The sequence below is a fragment of the Rhinoraja longicauda genome, chromosome 19 (genome assembly GCF_053455715.1).
Source record: "Rhinoraja longicauda isolate Sanriku21f chromosome 19, sRhiLon1.1, whole genome shotgun sequence".
NCBI lineage: Eukaryota > Metazoa > Chordata > Chondrichthyes > Rajiformes > Arhynchobatidae > Rhinoraja > Rhinoraja longicauda.
The window spans coordinates 27,815,354-27,830,194 of record NC_135971.1 but is presented as its reverse complement, the minus strand read 5'-3'; the positions used below and the strand labels follow the sequence as shown (position 1 = coordinate 27,830,194).

The 14,841-nt window shown below is 46.9% G+C and overlaps 1 pseudogene; it reads left to right on the top strand.

The window, feature by feature from the left end:
• The first annotated feature begins 429 nt into the window (after positions 1–429).
• Positions 430–14,841, top strand: part of LOC144602744 (nuclear factor 7, brain-like) — a 35,010-nt pseudogene continuing 20,598 nt past the window's right edge.

Sequence of the window (14,841 nt, the reverse complement as noted above, 5' to 3'; positions counted from 1 at the left end):
TCAAAGACCCACATCTCTCAGACCGCGTTCTCGTCTTGCTACTTGGTCCCGGGGAGAGGGGGGTCCCGGGGAGAGGGGGGTCCCGGGGAGAGTGGGGTCCCGGGGAGAAGGGTGCCTGGGGGAGGGGGGTCCCGGGACAGGGGTGCGTGTACAGCTGCGGTAAAGCACGAATGTCCTGGTTCTGTTCCCGGTGATTCTGACAATGAAAGGCTCGGCGGCTTTGAGCCCGGAGTGGCAGCGGCCGCTGGTCGGGGGCGGACAGAGAGGGGAGGGGAGGGGAGGGGAGACAGTCCCAGTGACAGGTGAGGCCGGGAGGGGAGGGGAGGGGAGGGGGTGGAGAGGAGAGGGGGGGGGGGGAGAGGGAGAGGAGAGGGGTCGGGTTGGTCAGTGCGGGGCAGCGGTCCCGGGTTACCGGGCTACTAGTGCACGATGCCGCGGGCAGCGGGCGGCGGGGGGCACCGGGCCGGAGCTGAGTGCCCGGAGCACGGCGAGGGGGTGGAGCTGTACTGCGCCCAGGACAAGAAGCCCCTGTGCCGGCTGTGTGTGCAGGGAGACCGCCACTCGGGCCACTCCATCAGCCCCGTCAGCGACGCCATCCGCCTCTATCAGGTAGGAGCGGAGCATCGCCTCTCCCGGGACACCCCCCTCTCCCGGGACACCCCCCTCTCCCGGGACACCCCCCTCTCACGGGACACCCCCCTCTCCCGGGACACCCCCTCTCACGGGACACACCCCTCTCCCGGGACACCCCCCTCTCCCGGGACCCCCCCCTCTCCCGGGACACCCCCCTCTCCCGGGACCCCCCCCCTCTCCCGGGACACCCCCCTCTCACGGGACACACCCCTCTCCCGGCACACACACCTCCCGGGACACCCCTCTCCCGGGACACCCCTCTCCCGGGACACCCCTCTCCCGGGACACCCCTCTCCCGGCACACACACCTCCCGGGACACCCCTCTCCCGGGACACCCCTCTCCCGGCACACACACCTCACGGGACACCCCTCTCCCGGGACACCCCTCTCCCGGGACACCCCTCTCCCGGGACACCCCTCTCCCGGGACACCCCTCTCCCGGCACACACATCTCACGGGACACCCCTCTCCCGGGACACCCCTCTCCCGGGACACCCCTCTCCCGGGACATCCCTCTACCGAGATACCCTCTCCCGGGATATCCTCTCTCGGGACACCCCTCTCCCGGGTCACACACCTCACGGGACCCCCCCCCCCCCCTCTCCCGGGAAACACCTCTCCCGAGACACCCCTCTCCCGGGACACCCCTGTCCCCGGGACCCCCTCTCCCGGGACACCCGTCTCCCAGGGCACCCCTCTCCCGGGACTCTCCTCTCTCGGGACACACAATCCCAGGACACCTCTCTCCCTGGATATCCCGCTCCCGGGAATTTCCTCTCCCGGGACACCCCTCTACCGGAATATCCTTTCCCGGGACATCCCTTTCCCGGGACACCCCTCTCCCAGGACACCCCTCTCCTGGGACACCCCTCTACCGGAATATCCTTTCCCGGGACATCCCTTTCCCGGGACACCCCTCTCCCAGGACACCCCTCTCCCGGGACACCTCCCTCTCTAGACATTCTCCCGGGACTCTCCCTCTCGGGTCCAGTCTCGCTGAGTCTGGGTCCGACACCGCCCCAATGTCATGGCCAGACACCCGACATAAGTATCTGTCCCACTGCACCCCCGCTCCCCCAATAATCATCTCATTACTTCACCCCAACATTGACCCCAGCACTCGGCGACCCCAATACTGACCTCCTTACCACACAACCCCAATACTGTTGGCCTTGATTACAGGAGGATTCATGTTGAGATGAGCTGCTGCAATTATGGAGGACCTTAGTGAGAGCTACCCTGGAGTACAGTGTATAGTTGTGCCACCTGATCCAACCCTTGTGCGGTGCAAGATCTTCCATGGTCTAGAACAGAGCTTTCCAAACTTTTCCTGTTAGTGACACACGTTTTAAACATACATCATTTCGCGACACAGTAATTCAGTTTTACTGGCAAACCGGAGGTTAAACCAACCCCTTATACGGACACATAAATACATTTTAATAATGAAATGTATGGCGTCACGCAATATCTCATGAAAACCTTTCATTTATATATTTAAATATAAATGATTTGTAAGATAATAAGATACATTAACAAGATTACTGTGATTGTTATCATTTATGAGTCGGACTCGGAAAATAAACGGAAAAAAAAAAAAAAAAGATGGTTTTTTAATGGAAAAAATCCTGCAATTTCTTTAATTACTAATCAATGAATTAAAATGCAAGAACAGACATTTTTGAAGGTTTTCTTGTGATAAACTTTTCCTATCATCAGCAAGTAAATCTTTATATACTGAAAAACTTCTCACAACACCAATGGCACAAACGCAACAATTAATTCATTTTTACTACATTTTAAAATGTTAAATTTTCTAAAATAATTTAAATTGGGATTTCTGGGTAAAATTCTTGAAAATTTTATACTATAATCATTATTTGGAAGAATTTGACTTTCCACAGTTTCAAAAATCTTTTTGTTCAACAGTTGAGAAATTATTATTTTCTAATCTTGAAATTGCATCAACTACCGAACGATGTGCATAGATAATCATCTTTTTCTATTAAATTTTGCATTTAAAAAAATTATTTTGAACTTTCTGTTTCATAATTTGTTTAAATACATTTTTTTGAAAACTTTCATTTGTAAGTTTCGAAGGGTTTAATATATTTTTATGGGGTTTTTACGGCTTTTTGAAAATAAATACGGCAGCCGTATTTTTTCTGAGCCCTATTTATGAGTAACGATGTAAATATGTGCAAGAATTAAAATTTTTGAATAAACCCAATAACCTCCCATTTTAATGAGATATATGAGCTTGATGGGATGAACACAGCTTTTGAATATTTGGTGGAATATTAGATAAAGACACTCGCATTTCGTCATCAAGAATTTTTAAGCTTCCACGTTTCAGTGACTTTAAGTTTGTCATTGTTGAAAAGGATACTTCACAAATGTATGTAGTAGAAAACTGCAGAAGAATGTTTAACGCTTTTTTAGCTATGTTTGGATGCATTCTTGAAACGCGAATCCAAAAGCAGTCCAAGTCATCCTCTTCATACATCATTAACAGACTCCGATCATTTTTTATTTCAACAAATTCTTCTTCTTCAATAAGTGAAAAGTTAATTGTTGCAGTTGAAAAAAAAATGGATTTCTGATCCAATCATAGTCTTTGATTTCAACATTTGGGAAGTCATGATGAACTTTCTCTTCGAGCAATGTTAAATGGTCAACAATTAGCGAGCTGATATCACATTTTAGCTCGCATTCAGCGGTTTTGGAAAACATTTCAAAATTTCCTTCTTTCACTTTTCTTTTCCAAATTGCTATCTTGTCTCTCATAGCACTAATTTTATCCATCGCTGTTAAGATATTTTCTCCTTTCCCTTGCATATTGGTGTTTATTTTATTCAAATGTTCAAATATGTCAGCAAGATATGTCAATTTTGTGCACCAAAGTTTGTTTTGAATTAGATCGCAGAATTCATTTTGCTGATTTTCCTCAAAAAGTTTAAGCATCATTTCCCTTAATTCGTATACAAGACAAAACACTTGACCTCTTGAGAGCCACCGAACCTCTGTGTGTAGTATAAGATTTTTAAACTTTGCCCCCATTTCTTCACAAATAAGAGCAAATAATCTTGTTTTAAGAGGTCTACTTTTAATGTAATTGACCATTTGAACCACTTTGTCCATAACTTTTCTTAATTCATTTCCAATAGTGCTTTGCGATGTAAAAAGCAATGAGTGGTTATATTTTCATTCTCTTTCTTTGCTAAGGCTGTAAGACCTTTTGTTGAACCAACCATTGAGGGTGCATATTCCTACATAATTTATCCATGGCAAATTACTTTCCTTCATGAAGCAATCTAAAGTTTTAAATATGTCTTCACCTGTAGTTCTCATTGGAAGTTCTTGACCACACAAGAATTGCTCAATAATTCTGTCATTATGAATGAAATGTATAAAAACCAGTAATTGTGCTAACCCACTTACATCTGTTGATTCGTCCAATTGCAATGTAAACATCATATTATCGTCTTGAAAAATATCCTTCATTTGCAGCTTAATGTCATCAGACATGTCTTTAATACGTCTTCCAATCGTGTTATCTGCCAAAGGGATTTTATTAACTTCTATCTCAAATTCGGGCCCAAACATTGTTCGAACAATAGCACTGCAAGATTCCTTTTTAGTGGTTTTGGCAATAGTGTGTGGCTCCTTGTTTTTGGCAATTATTTGAGCAACCAAGTAACTTGCCTCTTGAGCTTTCTCCGATGTCTTCATTCTCTTGGTGAATGTTGCAGACTGCTTCTTTATAGATTTTGAAAGCTCAATAAAATATTCTACTGATTTTTCTGACAAATGACTGTGTTTTGAGGTAAAATGACGCTTTAATTTGTTTGGTACCATACTTTCATTTGCAAGTATATTCCCACAAACTAAACACTGGGGACAAGGATTCTTTTCATTACCAGAAAATGTGAACCCCAGTTTCATATAATCTTTATTGTATAAACGAGGCTTGGAAATTTTTCCTGTACACTTCTTACCCACTAATGCAGACTGTTCAACAGTTGATTCTTGAGTAGTTTCCTCTATAGCCTCTATATTCTGTTCATTGTCAACATCATCTTCACCAGCTTTTCTTTTCTTAATTAGAAACTTATCCATTTTACGGGTAATTCAAATGCAATTAATGAATAAAACTGTGCGAATTTATTATAAAGTTTTAAGAGTAACTAAACATGAAATTAACAGCACCAGCACTCCAGCAATGATAAAGTGAGAGAACAATTACGCTTTGCACCCACTTAGAACAGCCAGACGAGACTGATTTTTAGATTTTTTTTTAGATTTAGAGATACAGCGCGGAAACAGGCCCTTCAGCCCACCGAGTCCGCGCCGCCCAGCGATCCCCGCACATTAACACTATCCTACACACTTACCCAGTCAATTAACCTACAAACCTGTACGTCTTTGGAGTGTGGGAGGAAACCGAAGATCTCGGAGAAAACCCACGCAGGTCACAGGGAGAACGTACAAACTCCGTACAGACGGCGCCCGTAGTCAGGATGGAACCTGAGTCTCCGGCGCTGCATTCGCTGTAAGGCAGCAACTCTACCGCTGCGCCACCGTGCCACCCTGATGATACTTGCTAATGTCAAGTGTGGTATAACTTTATAGTCAGATGTTTTCTTTAAGTTTCGGGGCGGGCGAAGATGCTGCCGCTGCCGGAGCTCCCGATGTCGGCCCCCACCCAGGGGCCTGCGAGCTTCCGATATTCACACGGCCCGCGGCCGCAGGTGGTGAGTACAGTCTGTGGGCTCTGCGAACCCGAGCTCAGGTGGTCCCAGCTGGAGGCCGCCAGCTCCAGGTGTTTGGCCAATGGTCGGCCGCAGCGGGAAAGGAGACACGACCCAGAAGATAAAAGGTCATGTCCCATTCAGAAGAGACAATTTTCCAGTTACCCCCCCACCCCTCCCCACACATAGTACCCAAGCACAAAAGACACTACATTACATCTAAACAATTAAGACAAAAAACAACACAAAAACACAAAAGACAAATGGACTGCGACTTCACATAGTTTCCCCTTACGTTCGCGACACACCTACTCACTACAGGCAACACCCAGTTTGGAAAGCTCTGGTCTAAAGAGTAGTGCCAGTCATAGAGTGATACAGCGTGGAAACAGGCCCTTCGGCCCAATTTGCCCACACTGGCCAACGGGTCTATACTAGTCCCATTTGCCTGTGTTTGGTCCATATCCCTCTAACACTGTCCTATATATGTACCTGTCTAAAATATTTTAAAATGCTGGGATAGTCCCTGCTGCGACTACTTCCACTAGCAGCTTGTTCCATACACCCACCACCTTTTGTGTTGAAAAGTTACCCCTCACATTCCTATAAATATTTCCCCCTTCACCTGAAACCTATGCCCTCTTGTTCTCTACTCTACTCTGGGCAAGAGACCCTGTGCGTCCACCCAATCTGTTCCTCTCATGATTTAAGACACCTCAGTCAACCCAATCTCTCCACTGATGGAAACCCCGACGTCTCCGGAACCAGTCCGCTGAACCTTTGCTGCAGTCCCTCAAGGGCAGGGAGGCTAGGATAGAACAACCGTACACAGTAGATAGTCAATAGACAATAGACAATAGGTGCAGGAGTAGGCCATTCGGCCCTTAGAGCCAGCACCGCCATTCAATGTGATCATGGCTGATCATTCTCAATCAGTACCCCGTTCCTGCCTTCTCCCCATACCCCCTGACTCCACTATCCTTAAGAGCTCTATCTAGCTCTCTCTTGAATGCATTCAGAGAATTGGCCTCCACTGCCTTCTGAGGCAGAGAATTCCAAGATTCACAACTCTCTGACTGAAAAGGTTTTTCCTCATCTCCATTCTAAATGGCCTACCCCTTATTCTTAAACTGTGGCCCGTTGTTCTGGACTCCCCCAACATTGCGAACATGTTTCCTGCCTCTAATGTGTCCAACCCTTTAATAATCTTATACGTTTCGATAAGATCCCCTCTCATCCTTATAAATTCCAGTGTATACAAGCCTAGTCGCTCCAGTCTTTTCAACATATCACAGTCCTGCCATTCCGGGAATTAACCTAGTAAACCTACACTGCACGCCCTCAATAGCAAGAATATCCTTCCTCAAAAGGATAAGTCCAAGTCAGCATGGATTTTTATGAAAGGGAAATCATGCTTGACTAATCTTCTGGAATTCTTTGAGAATGTGACAAGTAAAATAGATGAAGGGGAGCCAGTGGATGTAGTGTATCTGGACTTTCAGAAAGCCTTTGATAAGGTCCCACACAGGAGATTGGTGACTAAAATTAGAGCACATGGTATTGGGGGTAGAGTGTTGACATGGATAGAGAATTAGTTGTCAGACAAGACGCAAAGAGTAGGAGTAAACGGGTCCTTTTCAGAATGGCAGGCAGTGGCGAGTGGAGTGCCGCAAGGCTCGGTGTTGGTGCCGCAACTGTTCACCATATATATTAATGATTTGGATGAAGGAATTAGAAGTAACACTAGCAAGTTTGCAGATGACACAAAGCTGGGTGGCAGTGTAAACTGTGAAGAGGATGTTAGGAGGTTGCAGGGTGACCTGGACAGGTTGAGTGAGTGGGCAGATGCGTGGCAGATGCAGTATAATGTAGATAAATGTGAGGTTATCCACTTTGGCGGCAAATACAAGGAGGCAGATTATTATCTCAATGGTGTCAGGTTAGGTAAGGGGGAAGTGCAGCAATAACCATATAACCATATAACAATTACAGCACGGAAACAGGCCCGTTCGGCCCTACCAGTCCACACCGACCACTTTCTCTGTCCTAGTCTCATCTACCTGCTCTCAGACCATAACCCTCCAATCCCTTCCCATCCATATACCTATCTAATTTACTCTTAAATAATAAAATCGAGCCTGCCTCCACCACTTCCACCGGAAGCCCATTCCATACAGCCACCACCCTCTGAGTAAAAATGTTACCCCTCATGTTACCCCTAAACTTTTGTCCCTTAATTCTGAAGTTATGTCCCCTTGTTGGAATCTTCCCCACTCTCAAAGGGAAAAGCCTACCCACGTCAACTCTGTCCGTCCCTCTTAAAATTTTAAAAACCTCTATCAAGTCCCCCCTTAACCTTCTGCGCTCCAAAGAATAAAGACCCAACCTGTTCAATCTCTCTCTGTAGCTTAAGTGCTGAAACCCAGGCAACATTCTAGTAAATCTCCTCTGTACTCTCTCTATTTTGTTGACATCCTTCCTATAATTTGGCGACCAGAACTGCACACCATACTCCAGATTCGGCCTCACCAATGCCTTGTACAATTTTAACATTACGTCCCAACTTCTATATTCGATGCTCTGATTTATAAAGGCAAGCATACCAAACGCCTTCTTCACCACCCTATCCACATGAGATTCCACCTTCAGGGAACAATGCACAGTTATTCCCAGATCCCTCTGTTCCAGTGCATTCCTCAATTCCCTACCATTTACCCTGTACGTCCTATTTTGATTTGTCCTACCAAAATGCAGCACCTCACACTTATCAGCATTAAACTCCATCTGCCATCTTTCAGCCCACCCTTCCAAAAGGCCCAAGTCTCTCTGTAGACTTTGAAAATCTTGTCCTTGTACACCAGTCACTGAAAGTTGGCGTGCAGGTACAGCAGGCAGTGAAGATAGCTAATGGCATGTTGGCCTTCATAACAAGAGGATTTCAGTATAGGAGTAAAGAGGTTCTTCTGCAGTTGTATAGGGCTTTGGTAAGACCACATCTGGAGTATTGTGTACAGTTTTGGTCTCCTAATTTGAGGAATGCAGCATAGGTTCACGAGATTGATCCTTGGGATGGATCAATAGATGGATTTAAGGGAGAGTTAGATGGAGCTCTAGGGGCTAGTGGAATCAAGGGATATGGGGAGAAGGCAGGAATGGGTTACTGATTGTGGATGATCAGCCATGATCACAATGAATGGTGGTGCTGGCTCGAAGGGCCGAATGGCCTCCTCCTGCACCTATTTTCTATGTTTCTATGTATGGAAAATGTGGCAAATGGTCTGAAGAAGGGTCTTGGCCTGAAACGCCACCCATTCTTTCTATCCAGAGATACTGCCTGTCCCGCTGTTACTCCAGAAGTTTGCGTGTATTTGTGGTAAGGAAACATGTCTTATAGCAGAACAACCTGCACAACAGACACATCTGTGTGTAGGAAAGAACTGAAGATGCTGGTTTAAAACTAAGGTAGACGCAAAATGCTGGAGTAACTCAGCGGGTCAGGCAGCATCTCGGGAGATTGAATGTAGTCGGAGACAGTAAGACTGATGGGAGAACTGGGAGGGGGGGGAGTACGGAAAGAGATGGAAAGCAAGGGCTTTTTGAAGTTAGAGAAGTCAATGTTCATACCGCTGGGGTGTAAGCTGCCCAAGCGAAATATGAGATGCTGTTCCTTCAATTTGCGCTGGGCCTCACTCTGACAATGGAGGAGGCCCAGGACAGAAAGGTCAGATTGGGAGTGGGAGGGGAGTTGAAGGCTGAGCCACCGGGAGATCAGGTTGGTTAAGGCGGACTGAGCGGAGGTGTTCAGTGAAACGATCGGCGAGCCTGCGTTTGGTCTCGCCGATGTACAGAAGTCTGAAGAAGGGTCTCCACCCAAAACGTCGCCCATTCCTTCTCTCCTGTCCTGCTGAGTTACTCCAGCATTTTGCGTCTACCTTCAACAAACACATCTGTGCACTTAGATGGTAGTCTTTTAAACTTGAGGACTGTATAGGAACTGTTCACTGGGAATGAGGTCCTTCTACAGTTGTACAGGGCCCTAGTGAGACCGCACCTGGAGTACTGTGTGCAGTTTTGGTCTCCAAATTTGAGGAAGGATATTCTTGCTATTGAGGGCGTGCAGCGTAGGTTCACTAGGTTAATTCCCGGAATGGCGGGACTGTCGTATGTTGAAAGGCTGGAGCAATTAGGCTTGTATACACTGGAATTTAGAAAGATGAGGGGGGATCTTATTGAAACATATAAGATAATTAGGGGATTGGACACATTAGAGGCAGGAAACATGTTCCCAATGTTGGGGGAGTCCAGAACAAGGGGCCACAGTTTAAGAATAAGGGGTAGGACATTTAGAACGGAGATGAGGAAGAACTTTTTCAGTCAGAGAGTGGTGAAGGTATGGAATTCTCTGCCTCAGAAGGCAGTGGAGGCCAGTTCGTTGGATGCTTTCAAGAGAGAGCTGGATAGAGCTCTTAAGGATAGCGGAGTGAGGGGGTATGGGGAGAAGGCAGGAACGGGGTACTGATTGAGAGTGATCAGCCATGATCACATTGAATGGCGGTGCTGGCTCGAAGGGCTGAATGGCCTACTCCTGCACCTATTGTCTATTGTCTATTGTCTATTGAATGGTGAACCTCCAGAATTTTCTGCCCCAGACGTTCACGGGTTATTTAAGGAGGAAGTGGAGGCTTTTCTGGAAGATCTGGGGATTACGGGACCGTGCACAGAAGAGGGGATGACTCCCCAAACAGATCAGCCATGATCATACTGATGGTGGGACAGTCCTGAGGGGCCGAGTGGCCTCCTCTGGCTCCTAGTTAGGTTTCAGATACAGAGTGCCAATAGGCCCCTTCCCCTTAGCTCACCGAGCCCATGCCGACCTTCACCCATTCACACTAGTTCCATGTTATCCCACTTTCCTATCCACATCAGGGTCTATTTACAGACGGCCATTTACCCTACAAACCCGCATGCATCTGAAATGTGTGAGAAATAGTGTCGGCCCGAAACGTCACCCATTCCTTCTCTCCAGAGATGCGGCCTGACCCGCTGAGTTACTCCAGCTTTTTGAGTCTATCTTCGGCACCCAGAGAAAACCAACGCAGCCACAGGGAGAATGTGCTTACCACAATGCCCAAGATCTGAAGAAGGGTCTCGACCCGAAACGTCACCCATTCCTTCTCTCCACAGATGCTGCCTGTCCTGCTGAGTTACTCCAGCTTTATGTGTCTATCTTCGGTTTAAACCAGTATCTGCAATTCCCTCCGACACAGAATCAATCCTGGGTCTCAGGTGCTGTGAGGCAGCAGCTCTACCCGCTGCATCACTGTGTGTGCTTTTAGAAACATAGAAAAATAGAAAATAGGTGCAGGAGGAGGCCATTTGGCCCTTCGAGCCATTCATTGTGATCATGGCTGATCATCCACAATCAATACCCCGTGCTTGTCTTCTCCCCATACCCCTTGATTCCACTAGCCCCTAGAGCTCTATCTAACTCTCTCTTAAATCCATCCACTGCCCTCTGTGGCAGAGAATTCCACAAATTCACAACTCTCTGGGTGAAAAAGTGTCTTCTCACCTCAGTTTTAAACGGCCTCCCCTTTATTCTTAGGCTGCGGTCCCTGGTTCTGGACTCCCCCAACATTGGGAACATATTTCCTGCATCTAGCTTGTCCAGTCCTTTTATAATTTTATATGTCTCTATAAGATCCCCTCTCATCCTTCTAAACAAGCCCAGTCTTCCCAATCTTTCCTCATGTGACAGTCCGGGCCATCCTGGGGATTAACCTTGTGATTTTTTATTTTTTAAAATTTTATTTTAAATTTTATTCTTTTTATTTGAATGCAACATTTGATGTTATCTTCTCATGCTGGCTCCTTTCCCTTGGCCCTGCGTTTCTCGCCAATCTCCCCAACAGCAGCTGTGCCATCAGCTGCCACTGCCCTCTTCTCCACAACCACACTGCGCTCTGCTCTTTAAAGACCCTTCCAAAATCACAGCTCGGTGACCTTGCCTTTCTCATTTGTCCCCAGAGCCTCTGTCTCTGTTTATAGACAATAGACAATAGACAATAGGTGCAGGAGGAGGCCATTCAGCCCTTCCAGCCTGTACGCACCGCCATTCAATGCGATCATGGCTGATCACTCTCAATCAGTACCCCGTTCCTGCCTTCTCCCCATACCCCCTCACTCCGCTATCCTTAAGAGCTCTATCCAGCTCTCTCTTGAAAGCATCCAACGAACTGGCCTCCACTGCCTTCTGAGGCAGAGAATTCCACACCTTCACCACTCTCTGACTGAAAAAGTTCTTATACAAGTTATCCTTTCGTTTAGTTTATCTAAAACAAGGCCTTCGCTCCACCGCGCCAACCAGCAATCCCCGCACACTAGCACTATCCAGACATATTTAGATTCACAGTCATACACCATGGAGACAGGTCCTTCAGCCCAACTTGTCCATACTGACCCAGTTGCTTAACCAAGCCCGGCCCAGATCCCTCTAAACCGTTCCTATGCATGTTCCTGTGCAAGTATCTTTAAAATGTTGTAGTTGTACCAATCTCCACCACTCTGCTCATTCCAGATACCCACCCCCCTCTGTGAGAAAAAGTTATCCCTCAGGTTCCCCTTTTGACTTTTAAATCAGTGATACGATACGATATGATACGATCCGATATAACTTCCCAATGTTGGGGGAGTCCAGAACCAGGGGCCACAGTTTAAGAATAAGGGGTAGGCCATTTAGAACGGAGATGAGGAAAAACTTTTTCAGTCAGAGAGTTGTGAATCTGTGGAATTCTTTGCCTCAGAAGGCAGTGGAGGCCAATTCTCTGAATGCATTCAAGAGAGAGTTAGATAGAGCTCTTAAGGATAGTGGAGTCAGGGGGTATGGGGAGAAGGCAGGAACGGGGTACTGATTGAGAATGATCAGCCATGATCACATTGAATGGCGGTGCGTACAGGCTCGAAGGGCCGAATGGCCTCCTCCTGCACCTATTGTAAATTAAAATAAAATAAAAACTATTTATCCCAGGAGGGAAATTGATCTGCCAACAGTCATAAAACACACAGACATGAAACATGAAATTAAAGTGATGCGCGGAAAGGCTTGGGGGATGTGCAAAGTTTGGGTGGGGGAGTCAGTCTCAGTCCCAGTCTACCCCACGACAGAAGGGGGAGGAGTTGTACAGTTTGATAGCCACAGGGTAGAAGGATCTCCTGTGGCGTTCTGTGCTGCATCTTGGTGGGACCAGTCTGTTGCTGAAGGTGCTCCTCAGGTTGGCCAATGTGTCATGCAGGGGGTGAGCTGTATTGTCCAGGATGCTCCACAGTTTGATGAGCATCCTCCCCTCCAAGACCCCCTCCCATGAACCCAACTCCACCCCCAGGACGGAGCCGGCCTTCCTGGTGAGTTTGATGAGATAGAACAACTCTTACCCTGAAATGTGTAGAGCAACAGAGACAAACAACATGGACATTAGCCCTTCAGCCCAACTTGACAATGCTATCCAAGATGTCCAATCCAAGCTAGTTCCATTTGCCCATTTTACATCCCCCCTCTTTACTCTTTACTTCTCTCCCCTCTTTACTTCTCCAAGTGCCTCTTAAAGATTGCTTTTGTACCTATCATATCATATCATATCATATATATACAGCGCAGAAACAGGCCTTTTTCGACCCTCCAAGTCCGTGCCGCCCAGCGATCCCCGTACATTAACACTATCCTACACACACTAGGGACAATTTTTACATTTACCCAGCCAATTAACCTACAAACCTGCACGTCTTTGGAGTGTGGGAGGAAACCGAAGATCTCGGAGAAAACCCATGCAGGTTCACGGGGAGAACGTACAAACTCCTTACAGTGCAGCACCCGTAGTCAGGATCGAACCTGAGTCTCCAGCGCTGCATTCGCTGTAAAACAGCAACTCTACCGCTGCGCTACCATGCCTGCGCCAACTACTTCCACTGGCAGATCATGTATTGGCTTTCAGATGACTGGACAGCACGCAACAAAAGCTTTGCAATGTATCAGTACACGTGACAATAAATAAACTAAACTAACAGATCGTTCCATTAGGAACAATGAAACAGGCCCTTCAGCCCACCCTGCCTACACTGAACTAATTGGCAAATATCGAAACGTATAAGATTATTAAGGGGTTGGACACGTTAGAGGCAGGAAACATGTTCCCAATGTCGAGGGAGTCCAGAACAAGGGGCCACAGTTTAAGAATAAGGGGTAGGCCATTTAGAACTGAGATGAGGAAAAACCTTTTCAGTCAGAGAGTTGTGAATCTGTGGAATTCTCTGCCTCAGAAGGCAGTGGAGGCCAATTCTCTGAATGCATTCAAGAGAGAGCTAGATAGAGCTCTTAAGGATAGCGGAGTCAGGGGGTATGGGGAGAAGGCAGGAACGGGGTACAGATTGAGAATGATCAGCCATGATCGCATTGAATGGTGGTGCGTACAGGCTCGAAGGGCTGAATGGCCTCCTCCTAAACCTATTGTCTATTGTCTATAGGCAAGTCCTTTGCATTTGACCCATAGCCCTCCAAACCATTCCTATTCATATATTTGTCCAAATGTCATATTTTTCCCAACAGCTTTATTTAACGATTTCGCTGTGATTCCAGAATGAACTGAAGACCTCTCTCGCCAGCCTGAAGGAGAGGAAGGCCGTGTTTACTGCGATTATGGACAATCAGGAACGCAAGATCTCAGCACTCAAGGTAAGATTAGTGAACCTGACTTTATTGGTCAGGGCTTATTGGCGCAGTGGTAGAGTTGCTGCCTCACAGTGCCAGGGACCCGGGTTCAATCCCAACTACAGGTGCTGTCTGGAAGGAGTTTGTACGTTCTCCCCGTGACCATGTGGGTTTTCTCCGAGATCTTCGGTTTCCTCCCACACTCCAAAGACGTACAGGTTTGTGGGTTAATTGGATTGGTATCAATGTAAATTGTCCCGAGTGTGTGTAGGATAATGTTAATGTATGGGGGATTGCTGGTTGGTGTGGACTCGGTGGGCCAAAGGACCAGTTTCCACGCTATATCTCTGAACTAAACTATTGATTGATGCCTGTCTTCAGCTGAGGCAGTGGTTTCACCAGTTCTTCCACTGTGATGAAGGTGCCTCCACCGGACTATCAGCTAGGAATTTGTCCCGTCCATCCATCCCGGAGATGTGTCACCTTTAATTCCCTCATCTAAATCATTAATATATATTGTAAATAACTGGGGTCCCAGCACTGAGCCTTGCGACACTCTACTAGTCACTGCCTGCCATTCTGAAAAGGACCTGTTAATTCCTACTATGTCTATCCATGTCTATCCATGTCAATAACCTACACCCAATACCATGTGCTCTAATTTTGCACACTAATCTCTTGTGTGGGACCTTGTCAAAGGCGTTTTGAAATTCCAGATACACCACATCCTTATCCATTCTACTTTTTACATCCTC